General features: G+C 34.5%; 1 long non-coding RNA gene across 11 annotated transcripts in view; it reads right to left on the reverse strand.

The window, feature by feature from the left end:
- The window catches only part of LOC308616978, a 166,280-nt gene that overhangs the window by 88,540 nt on the left and 56,569 nt on the right, over nt 1–21,171 (reverse strand). For 2 of the 11 annotated variants that reach the window (XR_014015792.1, XR_014015794.1), the window contains exon 6: nt 6,291–6,376. The exons of the other annotated variants lie outside the window; for them this stretch is intronic. This is a non-coding gene — a long non-coding RNA (uncharacterized lncRNA). The remainder of the gene's footprint in view (nt 1–6,290; nt 6,377–21,171) is intronic. 11 annotated transcript variants of the gene reach the window in all.

A 21,171-nucleotide genomic window follows, 5' to 3' on the forward strand; every position in this document is an offset into this window, starting at 1 on the left:
GGTTTCCTCCACACTTTGCCCTATTTGTCTTTCCCCTTTACTGGTATTACTTTGTATCCTTTTGCTATAATAAATCATATCCATGAATACAACTATATGCTGAATCCTATGAGTCCTCCTGGTGAGTCACTGAACCTAGGAGTGGTCCTCGGTACCCCCAACACAGTGGGAATGTAGCAGATTAATAAACTGAATTCATCAACAAATAAACTGCACAAGAAAAAAGGAGGGAAAACTTGTAAAGAAATTTAATAATAAATGTTTAATTTTAATATTTTGTTTCAGTTCCAGTCTTTGTTTCAGTTTCAGTCTCGATTAAAGATTTAAAACCCTGACAGGAAAAAAATTTTATTTGTGATTAAAAAAGCATAAAACTTAAATTTATATAAACATCTAAGCAATTGTACTAGTCTGTGGCATTTATACTCTTGAAGTCATTCAAATTTAAAACTGCACTAAGACTTTTGGAATATCCTGTATAAATAATCTAAATTTGACTCAATAAGAATATAAAAAACCTGAATATATTCATGAACATCAAAAAATTAAATCAGCAGTCAAATATCTATCCACAAGAAAGCATCAGACCAAGACTGTTTATAGACAAGTATTAGCAAATCTTAAAGAAAAAGGTAACCCTTATTTTAAATAAGACATTTTAGAGAACAGAAAAATAGGAAAAGCTGTTCAGTTTATAAGGCTAGTATAATCTTAATGCTCAAAATGACAAAAATTGTAAAAGAAAAAAACTATAGCCTAGTCTCATTTACTAACCTAGATTTTTAAAATTATACACAAAGTATTAGCAAATTTAATCAATTTAATCATGCAGAGTGTATGTCTATGTACATCATCTGGATGTCTATATACATATACACATACACGTGTCTACATAACTACATCATGATCTAGTAAGGTTTATCCCAGGAACTCAAGGATAGACTAACACTTAAAAACCTATTAACATAATTGTCACATCAACATATTAATGAACAAAATCATATGATCTTTTAAAAAGATACACAGGAAAAAATTCAACATGCATACATTATCTTTTTTAAGAACCTCTTAGCAAGCTAAGAATACAAGGAAATTTCCTTAATTTGATATTTAATAGTAAAACTTTAAAAGTATTTGAAGTCAGAAACAAGGTGAAAACGTTTTTTCTTACTTACGGCTTCTATTCAACCTTGTACAGGAAATCCTAGTCAATTTTAAAAGTATTAAAAGCTTAAAGATATTTTAAAAGTCATTATTTGCAGATAATATAATTACATAGAAGATCCAAGAGAATCTAAAAATTGTCAAAACTAATAATGCAGTTCAACAGGTTACTGGATACAAGATCACTATACAAAAAATTAACAGCATTCCTATACACAAGGAATAACCAAGTAAAAATGTAATTAATGATCTTATTCACAATATAAAGAAAATCATAATGTACCTAAGAAAATATCTAACAAAATCTAAGTAAGACCTCTATAAAGGAAATTATAAAACTTTATTGTCAGGCATAAATGGAAACAGAGATGAATGGAAAGATATACCATGTTGATGGATGGACAGACTGAGTTTCATAAAAATGTCTATTCGCACTGAATTACTCTATAAATTCAATTCCAGTAGAAATCCTATGAGGGTTGTTAACAGATCTTGACAATATGTATGACCCTACAATTCACATGTGAGAGAAGAGACTGAAAATAGGACAATTTTGAAGAAGATGAACAAGGTGGGAAGGCTTACCCTAACAGCCACCATCATTATAAAGCTTTGATAATTTAGATAGCATGATACCGGCACAGAGATAAAACAAACCTAACCACACAAAATAGAGAACCCAGAAACAGATCCACCTATTTATGGCAAGTTGGAAGATGAAAAAGTTAGGAATACAAGTCACTAAGGAAAGGAGAAATTACTTTTTAAAATGATGCTGAGAAATTAAGTTATACATATGGGGGGAAAAAACTAGATCACTGTCTCACAAAATAAATCCCAGGTGGATTTAAAAAACCTAAATCTAGAAAGTAAAATTATAACAGTATTAGAGGAAAAAGCAGGAAATTAACCATATGGCATCAAAATAGGAAAAGCCTGCTTAAACAAGAGCCAAAGAAGTACAAGCATTAAAAGGAAAGGCTAGGGCTTCCCTGGTGGCGCAGTGGTTGGGAGTCTGCCCCCCGATGCGGGGGACACGGGTTCGTGCCCCGGTCTGGGAAGATCCCACATGCTGTGGAGCGTCTGGGCCCGTGAGCCATGGCCGCTGAGCCTGTGCATCCGGAGCCTGTGTTCCACAATGGGAGAGGCCACAGTGGTGAGAGGCCCGCGTACCGCAAAAAAAAAAAAAAAAAAAAAAAAAGGAAAGGCTAAAAAATTTACACAATAAATTTTAAAACTTCTACACATCAAGACATTGTAAACAAAGTAAAAAGACAAGCCATAAAGTGGAACAAATTTATAATACATATAACCAAAAATGATTATATAGAACTTCTAAATCAAAAAGAAAAAAACATTTTAAAAAAGGAATATGAATACACAATCCACAGAAAAGGAAATCCAAACAGCCAATAAATATATAAAAGGTTGCTCATTCTCACTAAATACTAGGGAAATGTAAGTTAAAACAAAATAACATTTGACACTATGGTCTAATATTTTTAAGTATCAGCAAGTATGTGAGAAAAGGAAATCTTACGCTGGTTGAAGCATAAATTGGTATAGCTACTTTAGGGAATGAGTTGGCCACATCATGTAAAGTTGATAATGATTAAAACCAACAAATGCATACCCTAAAGAAACTTTCACACATATGTGTAAAGAAACAAGCATAAAAGGGCTCACTGCAGATTAAACTGGAAATAGTATAAATGTCCATAAATCAGTGTGTCATTATAGATAAATCTCAAAAACACTGGGGTGAGTGAAACAAACATGCTCCAGAAAATGAATAATATGATACTATTTGTATGAAGTTTAAGAACATGCAAGCAATGGTATAGACGAGAACTTTCTGCCATGATGAAAATGTTCTGTATCTGCACCAATACAGTGGCCTAAAGCCACATGTGAATATTGAACACTTGTAATGTGGCTAGTGCTCCTGAGGAACTTAATGTATTTTATTGTATTTTAATTTTAATTTAAATGGGTAGTGGCCACCATATTGGCAGAGCAGGTATACATAATTTATGGATACACACATACATAGAAATATAAAACCTTGGAGGAAGAATACACACCAACTTCAGGATAGTGGTTACCTCTGGAGAAGTGAAATAGGTTAAAATGGAATGTGGAGGGATTCAACAGTCTCTGTGACCTTTTATTTCTTTAAAACAACAAAAATATATAAAACAAATATGTCAAAATGCTAATATTTGTTAAAACTGATTAGTCTGATTAGTGTTTTTTCACTGTTTGAAATACTTTCCAATTTAATTTTTCTAATATTTCCTAATTTAAATGTTTCATTTCAGTTTCTTTAAAATATATACTGATTTATTTTTTTTAACTTTTTGAAAGTAAAAATTATTTAAATGTTTATCACACCTAGAGAGCTAAAAACCCAGGAGATTAGTATCATATGTACAGTCTCAATATAACACTGAAAAAGCAGACAACAGAGCAAAACTGTGACATAATATGTTTGTATAGCTCCTAACTTACATGATTTTTACAATTAATTTTCAAAGACGAACAAAAATATTTTAAAAATGTGTTATTTTACTTGAATTCTAAATGTAACAAATAGAGAAAATCATGTGTTTATCTTATAGATAAATTAGAACTATTATAAATATATTGAATAAAATACTGAAAATAGCACTGGACCAGGGGTGGCCAAGGCAGTTTATATTAACTTTCTAGTACCAGTTTACATTAACTTTCTGTGTTCTATTCACTAAGTTTCTTCATTTGTACAGGATGAACTAGAGAGTCTCTGAAATCACTGTCAATTTTTTTAAGATTGGAAATTTAAATTGTTTTCTTTCTTCTTTCAAATACATACTTAAGTAATTTAGAATAACCATTCCTCTGTATCAAAGTGTCAAAAATCTGCACATCTGAAACCCAAATTACTTTATTGTTGTCTGATTCTACCTCTTGTTGTCCATAAAACAGAAAAAGAAGAGTAAATACATGATTAGCTAGCCAGTGATCCATGGCTTTCAAAAAACCTCATTTTTCTTTTTTTTTTATTGAAGTATAGCTGATTTACAATGTTATGTTAATTTCTGATGTACACCAAAGTGACTCAGTTATACATATATACACATTCTTTTTTATATTCTTTTCCATTATGGTTTATCTCAGGATATTGAATATAATTCCCTGTGTGATACAGGAGAACCTTGTTGTTTATTCATTCTGTATGTAATAGTTTGCATCTGCTAATCCCCAACTCCCAATCCAAACCTCTCCCAGCCCTCTCCCCCTGGGCAACCACCAGTCTGTTCTCTATATCCCTGATTCTCTTTCTGTTTCATAGATAGGTTCATTTGTGTCACCTTTTATATTACACATACAAGCGATATCATATATTTGTCTTTCTCTTTCTGATTTACTTCACTTAGTATGATAATCTCTAGTTGCATCCATGTTGCGGCAAGTGGCATTACATTCTTTTTTACGGCTGAGTAGTATTCCATTATATATATGTATCGCATCTTTATCCATTCATCTATCAAAGAACATTTAGGTTGTTTCCATGTCTTAGCTATTGTGAATAATGCTATGAACATAGGGGTGCATGTGTCTTTTTGAATTATAGTTTTATCTGGATATATGCCCACAAATGGGATTGCTGGATCATATGGTAGTTCTATTTTTAGTTTTCTGAGGAACCTCCATACTGTTTTCCATAGTGGCTGCACCAATTTACATTCCCACCAACAGTGTAGGAGGGTTCCCTTTTCTCCACACCCTCTCCAGCATTTGTTATTTGTAGACTTTCTGATGAGGGCCAGTCTGACCAGTGTGAGGTGGTACCTCATTGTAGTTTTGATTTACATTTCTAAAATAATTAGTGACGTTGAGCATCATTTCATGTGCCTTTGGAGAAGTGTTTATGTCTTCTGCCCATTTTTCGATTGGGTTTTTTTGTTGTTGTTGAGTTGTATGAGCTGTTTGTGTATTTTGGGGAAAAAACCTCATTTTTAAAAGCTGGAAGCTTTTCTACTAGGTGGTTGCTTTTCTTGTGGATATCCCAATATCCTCAACAGAAAATGTGATTCTCTTTACAAGTTGCATCTTTGCTCACATGAATTTTCTTTAACTCATAAAAGTTTAAAGCTTATGCCTAGGTTCCAGTGTACATTTTGCTTCATTTTACATTAGCCAGAGATCGCAACTCATTCAGTGTCCTCCCCATGTCATCATGCATCCGAGAATGTGGAAGAATTGGGTCCCTCTATGCTATTCATCCACACAGCTTTTAGTTACCTCACTAAGTTTGTGACAGAAATGTCCAGACTTGAGAAGAGAAGTTTAACCTGCATGACTGTTTTTAAATGGTGAGGCTCTGGGGTTAAATTATTTTGGATGATGGTACAAATAGGGGGAAATGTGTCAATTATCTCTTGCTTTTGGATTTATCTTGTGGCAAAATTATTGAGACATTTCTGACCTCTATCACCTTTCATAAAATATGTATAGAACTTAACAAATGTCTCCTGTGATTAACTTCCGAACCATGATGAGGAGAAGGGCAGTATTCTTACTGTACATAAGTACTTTTTTTTAGCCAAAGGGAAAATTCAAGCTTGGAGAGTGCAAGGACTGAGAATTAGGGAACAGAATGATGTCCCCTACATAAAGAGGGAAAAAGTATTTTACGTTTCATTAATCCGAATTACAACAGTTGACCCCTCATGGAGACCATTATAACCCAGGAGTTGATAGATAAGATTACAGTGTATTAGAGTATATAACTACAATTTAGTTTGAAACATTCAACTTTTCTTTCATGTTCTACTATATATTCAAAGCCAGAATAACACTGCTGAATGTTGAATACAGGGCTACTTAAAGGAACATTTCTTTTAAATTCAAGGACTGAGAGAGAAGAAAATATTTTCAGTTTGGTATTTCTAGTAACACCCAGTACTGAATACCAAAAACTATAAATGCAGTAAATTGCTACTTTTTGATAATCTAAATTGAAAATAGCCAAACAAGTCAGGGGGATGAACGTTAAGTGGCACTGTCCTCATGATTAAATATACAATCCAAAGGCCTAAGTTTCTCTTCTCCCAGCTTCCAACCCACCAAAGGATTTTTACCTCCAGCATCCATTAAAAAATGAAATTCATTCAAGGAGCTTGTGTAATGAAGTGAGAGGTGCTGTCATAAAGTCTGGCCAGCTTCCCTGCAAACAGAGGAAAGACTGACAGTGTATAAACCCTGAGATTATTTGTAAATTACCTACCATTCGGTAATCAATAAGAACTTAAGTACTATTATACCTCTTTTTTTCCATTTAAGCAAGAGAAATATTTTAGTAGGGGCAATTCTTTATGATATATTGAATTAAATATGCAGGGAAGTAGATCTAACGTTATACAACAGTGTAACTAGGACTCAAAAATGCTAAATAGTTAATTATAAGGAACTTAAGTTTACATTTAGGCCTTGTTTATGAAAAATAAAGAGAATTTTTTTAAAACTAAAAATCTTAATTTTAAAAATTTCTTATAAGTTATGCAATTCAAACAACATTATGAATAGCTCATGTAACAAAGCAAAATTGACAAATTTAAACTGAAACTAATGGCTTCCCTTTATAAAGTTTCAAAAAAGTTAAAACATCAATGAAAAAGTAATATACATTTTTACTGCTTCCATTAAAATCTTTAAAAAAGAACTTTATTTGGCTATCTTCATAGTTTCCAAAGTTGTATTTTCCTACTTTACAAGGCAAAGAAACACTGTGTATAAGATAATAACGTGTGTAAAGAAATAATAATTTAGCATATGAATTCACTGCACCAATTCCAAGCATATAAAATAAAGCCATAGAGTTTTTCTCTAATGGTCCAGTTTTTATATTTAACATCACTTTTATCATCTATTTTATATAGTTCTTTATTACACCAAAATTGTTTAAGTTCACCTAGCCAATGGAAAATTACTCCCACCCATAATTTTATCAAAACTCTTACCACTAGAACTGATATATAAGATACATGTATAATTGTTCCTGATTACTAAGGGTAGTTTCCTACTTCTTTTTATCATTCAAATATGTACCTATTACTTTTTCTATTTCTCTCAAATGTGTGTTCTCATAAGACCACATACCTCTCCTTAGTAATTAATTTTATTTTATTTTTTAAAGATTTATTTTATTTATTTTTGGCTGCAACAGGTCTTAGTTGCAGCACGTGGGATCTTCGTTGAGGCATGCGGGATCTTTCATTACAGCACAAAGGCTCTTCATTGTGGTGCGCGGGCTTCTCTCTAGTTGTGGCGTATGGGTTTTCTCTTCTCTAGTTGTGGCACACAGGCTCCAGGGCACATGCGCTCTATAGTTGTGGCACGCAGGTTCCAAAGCACATGGGCTCTGTAGTTTGCGGCACGCAGGCCCTCTAGTTGAGGCATGCAAGCTCAGCAGTTGTGGTGCGTGGGCTTAGTTGGCTTGCAGCATGTGGGAATCTTAGTTCCCTGACCAGGGATCGAACACGTGTCCCCTGCATTGTAAGGCAGACTCTTTACCACTGGACCACCAGGGAAGTCCCGGTAAGTAATTTTAAATTTAATTCTGAAGTTATTTGATTCATGTCACTCTCTTCCACTAGATTATAAGCAAGTATAACATATCCTCAGCATCTAGCATAGTGTCTGACTTAGAGTAAATGATCAATAAATATGTGTTAACCAATGGGTGATATTAACAACAAAATATTGTTTTCTTTCACTTTTAGAAAATCTCTCCATCTGCTGTACATAAACTGGACCTCAATAAATAGGTAACTGAATGGAGATAATGCCAGAAGACCTCCCTTGAAGTGCAGCTATGTATCCAAGAAATATACCATTTTTATCTCTTTTGCATACCAATTTTGTCTCTTTATATTTAAATTTAAAGTAATAAACTGAAAACAGAATTCACCCTATTAATATCTACATCCAGTGATTTCTAGGATCTGTTGAAAAGGTACATAGTATGAAATCAATAATCATGCCATTAACAAATTGATGAACAAGTTTTCATAATAAATGTCAAATATTAGAGCCAGGGCAATTAACTTGTACCTGACACAAACTGTACAAAAAAGAATGAAAAAATGAATAAAGTTTTCTCCTCAAAAGGAACTATCTCTTAGTATGCCTACTGCAGTATTTTGGTGCACACAGACACAATGTATATACACATTACAGGTAAATATATTGCCACTACAAACAATAATATAAAGTTAGAGACACTTGAAATGCAAGGCAGAAATACTAATCATTAAACTAGCAGGATACCTCTGTGAAGGTAAGAAACTAGTACAGAATAATCTGAGCCCTTCACATTATCAAAAAAGAGATCTCACTATTTTATTTAGAATTATTACATTTCTTTCCCTATACAATGTACTAGTTAATAAAAGATTCACTAGAATAGCATGTATCTACCAAACTATAAAAAGAAACGTGGGGCTTCCCTGGTGGCACAGTGGTTGAGGGTCCGCCTGCCGATGCAGGGGATGCGGGTTCGTGCCCCGGTCCGGGAGGATCCCACATGCCACGGAGCAGCTGGGCCCGTGGGCCATGGCCGCTGGGCCTGCGCATCCGGAGCCTGTGCTCCATGGTGGGGGAGGCCACATCAGTGAGAGGCCCACGTACCGCAAAAAAAAAAAGAAACCTGGTAGCAGATTCACTCAATTACACAGTTAATATAAACCATCATGTAATTAGTTTATAAAATACAATGGGAATATTTTCTTAAATCTCTCAATGATAGAATACAATATTTTCAATTAATTCACATTATTATTTGATATATACTTTTCATGAAGTATATTTACTCTTATTTTTCTCCTCCCTAAAACTCCAATAAGTTTTTTGAAAACTTCTAAAAGTTCTAAAACACAGTAAGAAACTGCTTGATACCTTCTTTCTATCTCTCTATTTTCAAGTGTTGTACAGCTGCTAATGTATGTTTGTGCTGGCATTGCAGAGTGGAGCCTTGGGAATACAAAATCTGATTTCAGAGAAACCAGAGCAAGCTTAAAAGCAAAGAGCAACTCTCTCCAGCTGATAAGATTTTTCCTAAAAGAAAACAACTACCAAGTAAGAAACACACTGATGATATCTCCTGTTAGTCCTCTACAATCCTTCTCAAAACTTTTTTTTCATTTATTTGATTACATATTTCCGTTTCACATTTTCTGCTGTGATGGTTTAATATTTTTTTAATTAAGAGCCTTTTTATTTTCTTTTTTTATTTTTTTGGCCATGCCACGTGGTTTGAGGGATCTCAGTTCCCCAGCCAGGGATTAAATCCAGGCAACTAGACCACCAGGGAACTCCCTGATAGTTTAATTTTTGTTAGCTTTTTATTTATTGTAGGTTTCACAGTACAATCCCATTGTTTCAAAGTACAATAAACTGGATATTTAAGGCAAAAAAAAATCAACTATGTAACTGCAGAATATCCTCAAAAAATCCCATGATAAAGCAAAACAAACTTCAGAAATATGAGGTATTTTCTTATAGATTTACAATGTTACTGGGCAATAACAGGTAACATTTTCATACACTCAAACCATAAAACTTAAATGTCATAACTGATTAGTTATAATTAAGTTTATATTATTTTCAGAAGAGATGAATGAAATAAACAAATTGGTCACCAAGACTTTTACAGACTAGGTTAAAGCAGGAAGAATGAAACTGTGTGGGTAACCTATTACATAACTCTTTGTAGTTTACAAATCTGAGTATGTTTGAACTAGCTTTGGGGGGGAAGAAAAGAAACATTCATTCAATGGACTTCTATAATATATTATAGACATAAAATGACCTTTGAAGTTTGAACAGGAGTTCTACAAAACTGCATTTATGATAAATATTAGTAATGTGAAACAGACCTAGTAGTAAGTAGGCCTAGTGTCTCTAGACCTGAAGCTGTGTGGAACAGTAAAAAGAGCACTGAACTGTTCTTTTCCAACACGTAATTAAACTGATGGATTTACAATTAGCAGTGTAGTAGAATACTGTAATCCTGGCTTTATATTTGTATGCAAACTTACAGTGTAAAACATTTTCACATAGGTGATTTCATTCAATCCTCCCAATAACCCTCAGAACCCCATTTTACAGGTGAAAAAGCAGAGACACAAAAGACAGTTTTTTTCTAAATCCAAATCCACATAATTTCAGAAATGGAATATGAACCCAGATCTTATCATTCCAAGATAAAACATTTGTCTTCATCTGTACTTGCTTCTTTATTTTTATAATGGGAACCATTATTCCATGCAACAGTTTTTCATTTACTCCTCAAAAATTTAGTGAGTAACAATTACATGACAGGCAAGATTAAGTGACATGCATGTTGAAAGTACTTTGGACACTGTATAAAAATTGAAACTAAACATCCATATGCAAAATAAAAACTAAACACCCATACACAAATGTATGGTGGTGGCAGGAAAGAAACTGGTCTGGGCTTCAAGGGGATCAGTGTCAGAACTGATCATTTAACCCACAGTATTATGCTTCTTTGGGCTCCCTACAGTATGCATATGAGAAATCACCATGGCAGAGGCTGGCGCAGAAGTCTATTAAAGTAGATTAAAATAGTCTAGTAGACTATTAACAGTTTAAATTAAACCAAAAAATCACTAGTTAAGTGACTCTCTCTCAGGGATTAGGATCTAAAGTCAGCATATAAGGAAAATTTGCATATGGTCAAAATCCTTTAGGGCAATGGCAAACTGAAGATGGACATACTTTCTCTCACAGCCAGTTATCTTTTTTCTTCGACTAAGTACCAGAAGAATTAGTTAGCTTGCATTTCATTTTATATTAAAAATATATACATATCTTTAAACCCTAGAACCACACTCAGCCCAGCACACATAAAAGAAATGAGGCTGACAGGAAAAGATTTACATCTCACATTCACTCTTAACTCACAGTCACTGGATGGAATATTTTAATTTCTCTTTTTGGCCAAATCTCCAAATATGTATTTAAGTGCGGTAAATGTATAATATAACTCCACTGTAGAAGTCATTAAAATAGAAAACATAAAGGTATATATCCACACTAATATTCATATATGTGTGGAAATAATGATATACTCAAAAAACTGCCCACAATTTATGATGCTGTGAGGACCCTTAGTTTCTATTTCTACACTGTATATTTTGGTAACAATTCACTTGTTAGTCTATGTGTCATCCCCATTAAAGAATATGGAAGTATTCATAAATGTATATTAAATTTTCCAAAGGAAGACCCTCAAAACAATGCTTTTATTTAGACATGCATGTTACAGCCCCATGTCTGTTGCTATTGCCCAATAATTCTTAATGTTTGACATAAAGGAAAATATCCACCTTGATTACAAGAAATGTGTGATCTTTTACAAGAAAGGATTCTACAATAACTTCTACTACATGTTTTGCTCAACATAGCACTTAAATACAATGTGTTTGAAAGATTAGACTAAAACAACATATAAGAAGTCTAAACTAAGCAAAAAAATTTCTAGAATATTACTTATCAGTGATGACTAAGTACAAATTGACATTTCTCCTAGCTGAGGTTTTTAAAAATCCTATTTATAGAAAGACAAATATTGAGCATTACAGTATCTAAAGTCTCAATGTTAAGACTCATAGGGTTTTTAAGAGACAAATTCACATTCACCATTATTTATAGTAATATATAGATCCTGTTAAACTCCATGTAAATCACATACTTCAAAAAGAAAAATGTGGTCTACCTATTTAAAAACTGAACTACATATATACATATTATTATATTATTTTCCACATGCTCAAAAACTAAAATTGTTTAAAATTTTAGATTTTACAAACTCATAGATATAGAGAACAAACTAGTGGTTCCAGTGGGGAGGGGGGAGGGGCAATATAGGTGTGGGGGAGTGGGAGGTGCAAACTATTGAGTGTAAGACAGACTACAAGGATGTATTCTACAACATGGGGAATATAGCCAATATTTTGTAATAACTGTAAATGGAGTAACCTTTAAAAATTGTATAAAAATATATATATAAGGAGGAAAAAGAAATTAAAATTTTTAGTTTTAGTTGTTTACTTTTGCATCTTTTAAGTTGGAAATAATTTGTTTTGGTTAGTCTCCACTCTTTATGGACACTTCCATATTCTTTTTCTGAAGAAAGAATGCCAAATCTACCCTAAAAAGCTTTCAAATCCACTGTATCATTTTCACATATTTACCACACTCAATTATCCAAAGGGAAATTCCTAGACAAGTAGACTAACCACTGAAGTTTTAATAAGATCAAGCAAAAAATAATTTTATTGTATTAATATTCTCCTTTTTCATTCAACAAGAAGAAATATTCAGGTACTACTGAGTGAAGAATACCTTGATCTAAATTACAAAATATTTAATCTAGGTCCAGATTCTCAATCTATTAACTTCAAGAACATTTTCAAGAGTAACACAGCCCATTCTTAAGTGGATTTGCACCAGATGTGATGGAGACTCCAATGAACCCAAATAAGGTCTCACCTTCCATCAAAAACAAAGGAAATTGTTTACATGAGCAAAATTAGAACATGGTCAAGGCTGAAACATCCAAATAATATTCCTCTTACATGGTTAAATAAAGCTTCCACATATTCCTACTCCAAAAAAAGAAAAAAGTTATGGCTTTTATATTTCTTTGACCAAAATAAAAATTTAAATTGCAAAATCAAGCATTTGGAAATGTCACAATACTTCATCAGTAAACACATGAGATATAATACTTATAAAAATGTTACACATTTTGTATCCTCTAAATACCCGAGAGGAACAATTCAATTATATGAATTTGCAATATTATAAAATTTGCTTATTTATGAATTTAAAGAGTGAAGACATAACTAATTCCATCTCTTAAAATATAGCCATTAATAAAAAATGAACAGCATGAAAGGCAATTCTTATTTTTGGCTTGGTAGAATTCAAAATAGAATATGAGTTAAGAAGAAGAAAATTACACGTATGAATGTATGTAGTAATGTATGTGTTCGTGTATGTGTGTGTGTGTGTGTGTGTGTGTGTGTGTGTGTGTATAATATGTATAGTCTTCTTCAACATATGCTCCCTAGCCTGAATTAGTGATGCTAAAGATCATTTATTTCTCACATAATGCCAATAACAGTTGGAAAAGTTGCTGTTACTAGTGCTAGAGAAATAAGGAAATAAAATGTCCTGAAGCAGTCCCATGTTGAAGGTATAGGGCTCACCAAAGTTACTGGTAACTATACTGATGCTGAAAGGGGACAAATGCCAACACATATATGCTTGAAGAAAGATAAAGGCATCAAAAAGCTTAAAATTGATTAGGACCTACCACTGACTCAGTAACACTTAGATTATGGAAATAGTGAAAAATTTGGCAGTTATCTTAATTGACACAGAATTGTATGAAAAAAATTTTAATCCTCATTTTTTCCTTAATAGTTTATTTATTTCAAAGTACCTACAATGCTCTACATCTCTTTTCTGGTGTAGTCAAAGCCAAAGTGATCATAGGTGAATTCTTTAATCACATGATGCCTCATTTTCAATAACAGAAATTAATTTATATTATGGAGATGTTGAGGATCCAGGAATCCTAGCTCTGAATTTAGAGCTAATATTATACTAAAGCTCTAACCTCACTTTTATTCTTGTAGATTTGTTAACATAAAATACAAGCAATAAATTGCTATGTTGCAGAAAAAGGGGTAAAGTTATTTTGTACAAATATTCACAACTTTCACACTTAGCAAAAAGCAGTAGGTAACTTTGTAATAAGTTTATAGTTTACAAAGTTCTTTAAAAAAAAATGACTCACTGTATCCTTACATTAGCCCCATATCCATTTTACAAATTGAAAACTGTGATTCAAACATGTTAAATGATTTGCCCAAAAGTAAATCACAGAAGTCATTACTGACAGTCTGAAATTCAGATTCCAATATCTGTAATAGCTGTACATTTTTTAAACAGTGTTATCAACTATAGTCACCATGTTTTACATTAGGTCTTAGGTACTACACATCTTACAGCTGAAAGCTTATGCCCTTTTACCAACCTCTCCCTATTTCCCTCACCTCCCAGCCCCTGGTAACCACTTTTCTACTCTCCATTTCTGTAAGTTTGAAGTTTTTTTGTTTTATTCCACATGTGACACTATGCAGTATTTGTCTTTGTCTGGCTTATTTCATTTAGCAGAATACCCTCAAGGTCCACGTTGTCACAAATGGCAGTACTTCCTTCTTTTTCGTGGCTAAATAATATTCCATTGTAGATGTGTCCCACTAATGGACACTGAAAAACAAAAAAAGCTGATACACTGAGCTGTGCTACAGAGGAACTGACCTGGCTGGAGCTGGAAACAGGATGGAATACCAGTTATGTATCATGCAGATGATATCTAGAACCCTTACTTTTTTTTTTTTTTTTTTTTGCAGTACACGGGCCTCTCACTGTTGTGGCCTCTCCCGTTGTGGAGCACAGGCTCCAGACGCACAGCCTCAGAGGCCATGGCTCACGGGCCTAGCTGCTCCGCGGCATGTGGGATCTTCCCGGACCGGGGCACAGACCCGTGTCCCCTGCATCGGCAGGTGGACTCTCAACCACTGCGCCACCAGGGAAGCCCTAGAACCCTTACTTTAAAATTTCTATCAAAACTTGCTTCTGGGGCTTCCCTGGTGGCGCAGTGGTTGGGAATCCACTTGCCAATGCAGGAGACATGGGGTCGAGCCCTGGTTGGGGAAGATACCACATGCCACGGAGCAACTGGGCCTGTGTGCTAAAACTGCTGAGCCTGTGCTCTACAGCCCGCGAGCCACAACTCCTGAGACCACGTGCCACAACTACTGAAGCCCACTCGCCTGGAGCCTGTGCTCTGCAGTGGGAGAGGCCACCCAATGAGAAGCCCGTGCACCGCGGCGAGGGGTGGCCCCTGCTCGCCACAACTAGAGAAAAGCCCATGCGTAGCAACAAAGACCGAAGGCAGCCAATAAAATAAATTAATTAATTAAAAAAAAAAAAAAAAGAAAACTTGCTTCTGAGTTCCAGTCCAAATGACAACATAGGAGGCTCCTGAACTCACCTTCTCCCATGAGCACACTGAACCCAGTTATACCAAGAGCAATTCCCTCAGAAAGAAATCCAGAAACTAGTTGAGTGACACTGATATATCAGGTAAACAAGAAAATATCCACATCAAAACAGGCCCTGGTACATCCTCAAATATTGGGAAGCACTAAGCATAAATAAGGTAGGTTGCACAATCACAAAGGTTTGAGCAACAACCAAGAACTTGCGCCAGGCTGAACAATAAGGTTTATCTTCCTATACAAGACCACTCTGTCACTGGGAGGAGATGTCTGTTTCATCTAATGCCAGAACCAACACAGAGTCAAAAAATTTGAAGAAACAGGAATACGTTCCAAACAAAATAAGAAAATAAAACTCCAGACAGATGTTAATGAAACAGAGGTAAGTGATTTACCTAATAGAGTTCAAAATAATGGTCATAAAGATGCTCACCAAGGTCAGAACAATGCATGAACTAAGTGAGAATTTCAACAAAGAGATAGAAGACATAAGAAAGTACCAAACAGAAATCACAGAGCTGAAAAATATGATAGCTGAACTGAAAAATTCAGTAGAGGGGTATAACAGCAGACTAGATGAAATGAAAGAAAGGATCAGAGAACTTGAAAATAGGGCAGTCGGACTAATCCAATCAGAGGAGCAAAAGAAAAAGGAATGAAAAAGAGTGATGATAGCTTAAGGGACATATAGGACACCATCAAGCAGACCAAATAAACAACCTAACTTTATACTTCAAGGAACTAGAAAAAGAAGAACAAACTAAGTCCAAAGTTAGTAGAAGGAAGGAAATAACAAAGATCAGGCAGAATGAATGAAATAGAGACTAAAAAGGCAACAGAAAAGATCAGAGAACACTTCTCCAAAGAAGACATGCAGATGGCCAATAGGCACATGAAAAGATGCTCAACATCACTATCAGAGAAATAGAAGTTAAAACCACAATAAGTTATCACCTCACACCAGTCAGAATGGCCATCATTAAAAAGTCCACAGATAATAAATGCTGGAGAGGGTGTGGAGAAAAGGAAACCCTCTTACACTGTTGGTGGGAATGTAAATTGGCGCAGCCACTATGGAGAACAGTATGGAGGTTCCTTAAAAAAACAAAAATAGAACTATCATATGACCCAGCAATCCCACTCCTGGGTATATAACTGGAAAAGATGAAAACTCTAATTCAAAAAGATACATGCACCCCCAATGTTCATAACAGCACTATTTACAATAGCCAAGACATGGAAATGACCCAGGTGCCCATCAACAGATGACTGGCTTAATAAGATGTGGTATATATGTGCAATGGAATATGAGCCACAAAAAAAGAATGAAATATTGCCATTTGCAGCAACCTGGGTAGACCAAGAGAATATTATACTTAGTGAAGTAAGTCATACAGAGAAAGACAAATATTATATGATCTCACTTATATGTAGAACCTAAAAAATAATACAAATAAATCTATATACAAAATAGAAACAGACTCCCAGCCATAGAAAACAAACTTATGGTTGTCAATGGGAAAAGGGAGGGGGAGGAGGGACAAATTAGGTGTATGGGATTAACAGATACAAGCTACTATACATAAAATAGATAAGCAAAAAGGACTTACTGTATAGAACAGGGAACTATATTCAATATCTTATAATAACCTATAATGGAAAATAATGTGAAAATATATAAATAACTGAATCACTTTCTGTACATCTGAAGCTAACACAACACTGTAAATCAACTATACTTCAATTAAAAAAGGGAAAAATCAGTGGAACTAAGAGCTGGTTTTTTGAAAAGATAAATAAAATAAACAAACCTTTAGCTAGAATTACCGAGAAAAAAGAAAGAGGACTCAAACAAATAAAATTATAAATGAAAGAGGAAACATTACAACTGATACCAAATACAAAGCATCATAAGAGACTTCTATAGAGGATTGTCTGGCAAAAAATTAGACAACCTAGAAGAAATGTATAAATTCCTAGAAACATACAACCTACTGAATCACAGAGAAAGAGAAAATATGAACAGACCAGAAGACTAAACTAGTAATCAAAACCTCTCCCAAAACAGTATAGGACTGAACAGCTTCACTGGTGAATTCTACCAAACATTTAAAGAATTAATACCAATCCTTCTCAAACTCCTCCGAAAAATAGAAGAGGAAAGAACACTTCCAAACTCATGTTATGAGGCCATCATTACCATGAAACCAAAACCAGACAAGAACACTACAAAAAAAAAAAAAATTACAGGCCAATATCCCTGATGAAAATCCTCAACAAACTACTAGCAAATCAAATCCAACAACACATTAAAAGGATCATATACCATGATTAAGTGGGATTTATTCTGGATACAAGAATGGTTCAATGTCGGCAAATCAATCAATGCAATACACAGTATTAACAAAATGAAGGATAAAAATCATATTATCAAATCAATAGATACAGATAAAGCATCTGAAAAATTTAACATCAATTCATGATAAAAATCCTCACAAACTAGGTATAAAGGGTGTATAACTCAAGATAACAAAGGCAATACATGATAAGCCAAAGCTAACATCATACTCAGTGATGAAAAACTGATAGCTTTCCTCTAAGATCAGTAACAAGACAGGGATGCCCACTCTCACCACTTTAATTCAATATAGTACTGGAAGTCCTAGCTGAGCTACTAGGCAAGAATGAGAACAAAAATGGCATTCAAGTTGGAAAGGAAGAAGTAAAACTCTCTGTTTGCAGATAACATGATATTACATATAGAAAACCTCAAGACTCCACAAAAAAAACCCTGTTAGGACTAATCAACAAATTTAGTAATGCTGCAGGATAGAAAATCAATATAAAAATAAGTTGCATTTCCATACACTAACTTTTTATATCAGAAAGAGAAATTAAGAAAAGAATCCCAATTATAATTGCATCAAAAGACTAAAATACCTAAGAATAAATTGAACTGAGGAGGTGTAAGACTTACACACTGAAAACTAAGAGACATTGATGAAATAAACTGAAGCAGACACAAAAATGTAAAGAAATTCTGTGTTCATGGTTTGGAAAAATTAATATTATTAAAATGTCACACTGCTCAAAGCAATCTATAGATTCAGTACAATCACTATCAAAATACAAATGGCATTTTTCATAGAAACAGAAAAAAAATCCTAAAATTCATATGGAACCACAAAAGACTCTGAATAGCCAAATCTTGAGAAAAAAGAACAAAGCTGGAAGAATCACACTTCCTGATTTCAAACTATACAATAAAGCTATAGTAATCAAAACAGTATGCTACTGACATTAAGAACATGCAAAGAATGAAACTGGACCCCTATCTTCTACCATACACAAAATCAACTCAAAATGGATTAGACTTGGACAAAGACCTGAAACCACAGAAGTCCTTAGAAGGAAAACATAGAAGGTAAGCTCACTGACATCAGTCTTGGTAATGATTTTTTGGATTGGACACTAACAGCAAAGGCAAGAAATGCAACAATAAACAATTGGGGGTACTTCCCTAGTGGGCCAGTGGTTAAGACATCATGCTTCCATTACAGGGAGCATGGGTTCGATCCCTGGTCAGGGAACTAAGATCCCACATGCCACATGGCACGCTCCCCCCCACCACCAAAAAAATTAGGACTGCATCAAACTAAAAAGCTTCTGCTCAGCAAACTATGAACAAAATGAAGAGGAAATCAATCCAACGGGAAAAGATAGCTTCAAATTACACATGTCATAAGGGATTAATATCCAAAATACACAAAGAATTCATATAACTCAATAGCCAAAAAATCTTATTTATAAGTGGGCAGAGGAACTGAACAGACATTTTTACAAAAACATACAAATAGCCAAAAGGTACATGAAAAGGTGCTCAACATTCTAATCACCAGGGAAATGCAAATCAAAACCACAAGATATCACCTCATACCTGTTAAAATAGTTATCATCAAAAACACAGAAAATAAGTGTTGGTGAGGATGTAGAGAAAAGGGAACCCTTGTACACTGTTGGTGGGAATGTAAATTGGTAGAGCCACTATGGAAAACAGTATGAAGGTTCCTCAAAAAAATTTAAAGTAGAACTACTGTATGATCCAGTAATCCCACTTCTGGGAATATATCCAAAGGAAATGAAAACAAGGATATCGAAGAAATACTGGCACTCCTGTGTTCTTTGCAGCATTATTCATAATAACCAAGATATAGAAACAACCTAATAGCTGTATTTTTAATTTAGATCAGAGGTCCTGCCTGATTTGGAGGTTTTCAAATGCTCATTTCATTCATGACTCTTACAGAGATTTCTGCACCAGAGATCACCTAGCCCTCCCATTTAGGCCCTAGAGAAGTAAGTCCACTTGCTGGCCTCATCAGCCATCTTTGCCTCTCATCTGAGGCAGCAGCAGCAGGACCAATGGTATTAGCTCCGATAGTAGTAAGAGTGTCAAAGGGAAGCAGGCAAACAAGGGGCTACAATGGTAATTGCCTTTTTAAAATGGATTCATAGGGACGTCCCTGGTGGAGCAGTGGTTAAGAATGTGCCTGCCAATGCAGGTGACATGGGTTTGAGCCCTGGTCCGGGAAGATCCCACATGCCGCAGAGCAACTAAACCCATGTGCCACAACTACTGAGCCTGTGCTCTACAGCCCACGAGCCACAACTACTGAAGCCCATGCTCCTAGAGCCCGTGCTCTGGAACAAGAGAAGCCACCACAATGATAAGTCCGCGGACCACAACGAAGAGTAGCCCCTGCTCGCCGCAACTAGAGAAAGCCCGCGCAGCAATGAAGACCCAACACAGCCAAAATTAAATAAATAAATAATTTTATTCATTTTAAAATTTAAAAAATAAAATGGATTCATAGCATCTTTCATACTTCAAGGTCCTGATTCACTTTCTCCTTAACATTTTATTCACTGAGAAAAAATGACATAAATACCAAATTTAGCAAGTCAGTTCTTCAGTCCTACAAACATCTGATGAGATGCAACTTAGTTTAGAGTTGGGAAAAACCTTAAAGATCAAGTTATAGCCTCCATAACAAACTAGATTCAGAGAGGCTCAGTGACTTGTCCAAGATTACTGTTCTGAAGTTAATTTTTTTTTAAAGAGTAAACATTTTTCAGGTTTTTCTTTGACATGGGAAAAAGAAGTAAAGATCTGTCCAAACTTTTAAAATACATTCTTTTAAAAGTTGTCATTTTCTAATTTCTCCAACACAGTCTAGTTGGAAGTCATTTGTCATTCTGGTTAATGAAAAAACAGAGAAGAGAAAGCTGTTTATCAACATATGTAATACCTCATACTGCAGCATGTTCCTGATATCAAGAAATTCAAGGAAAAGAAAATAATGGCAAATGACTTCCCAAACTTCAGGAAAATATTTTTCTTGTAGAATTTTCTGAAGGGAGTAAAAACAAAACCACCTGTAAGTTAAGATATTTTCAGAAAAATTCTGTTTGAGACATAAATGGATTTGTTTCACTGTTACACAAAGAAGAAAAGAAATTGGACTTTATGAAACACACTGGAAAGTCCCACCCTTTCCATGCCTATCCTCATCAGTACAATAAAATAATGAAAGCCAAGGTATCACTGGTTATGATCCAAACTGTATGCTTTGGTTTCTAGTAGGAGTTACACTACTCCTAATGAAGTAGTTACACTACTCCTAAGTTTCCTAATGAAGTGTTTTTATTTTTCCCTTTATCTGGGTGATTTCTTTGTAACTGCTACCATCCCACAGAAGTTTGTTTACAGTTAAAATGACATATGGCTCATACTTTGTGTTTGGGAATAGTTCTTTTGCCATCTTTTCACTGTCCCTTAACCTACCTTTTTCTACCTTAA

This window comes from Mesoplodon bidens, assembly GCF_964165515.1.
Source record: "Mesoplodon bidens genome assembly, chromosome: 4".
NCBI lineage: Eukaryota > Metazoa > Chordata > Mammalia > Artiodactyla > Ziphiidae > Mesoplodon > Mesoplodon bidens.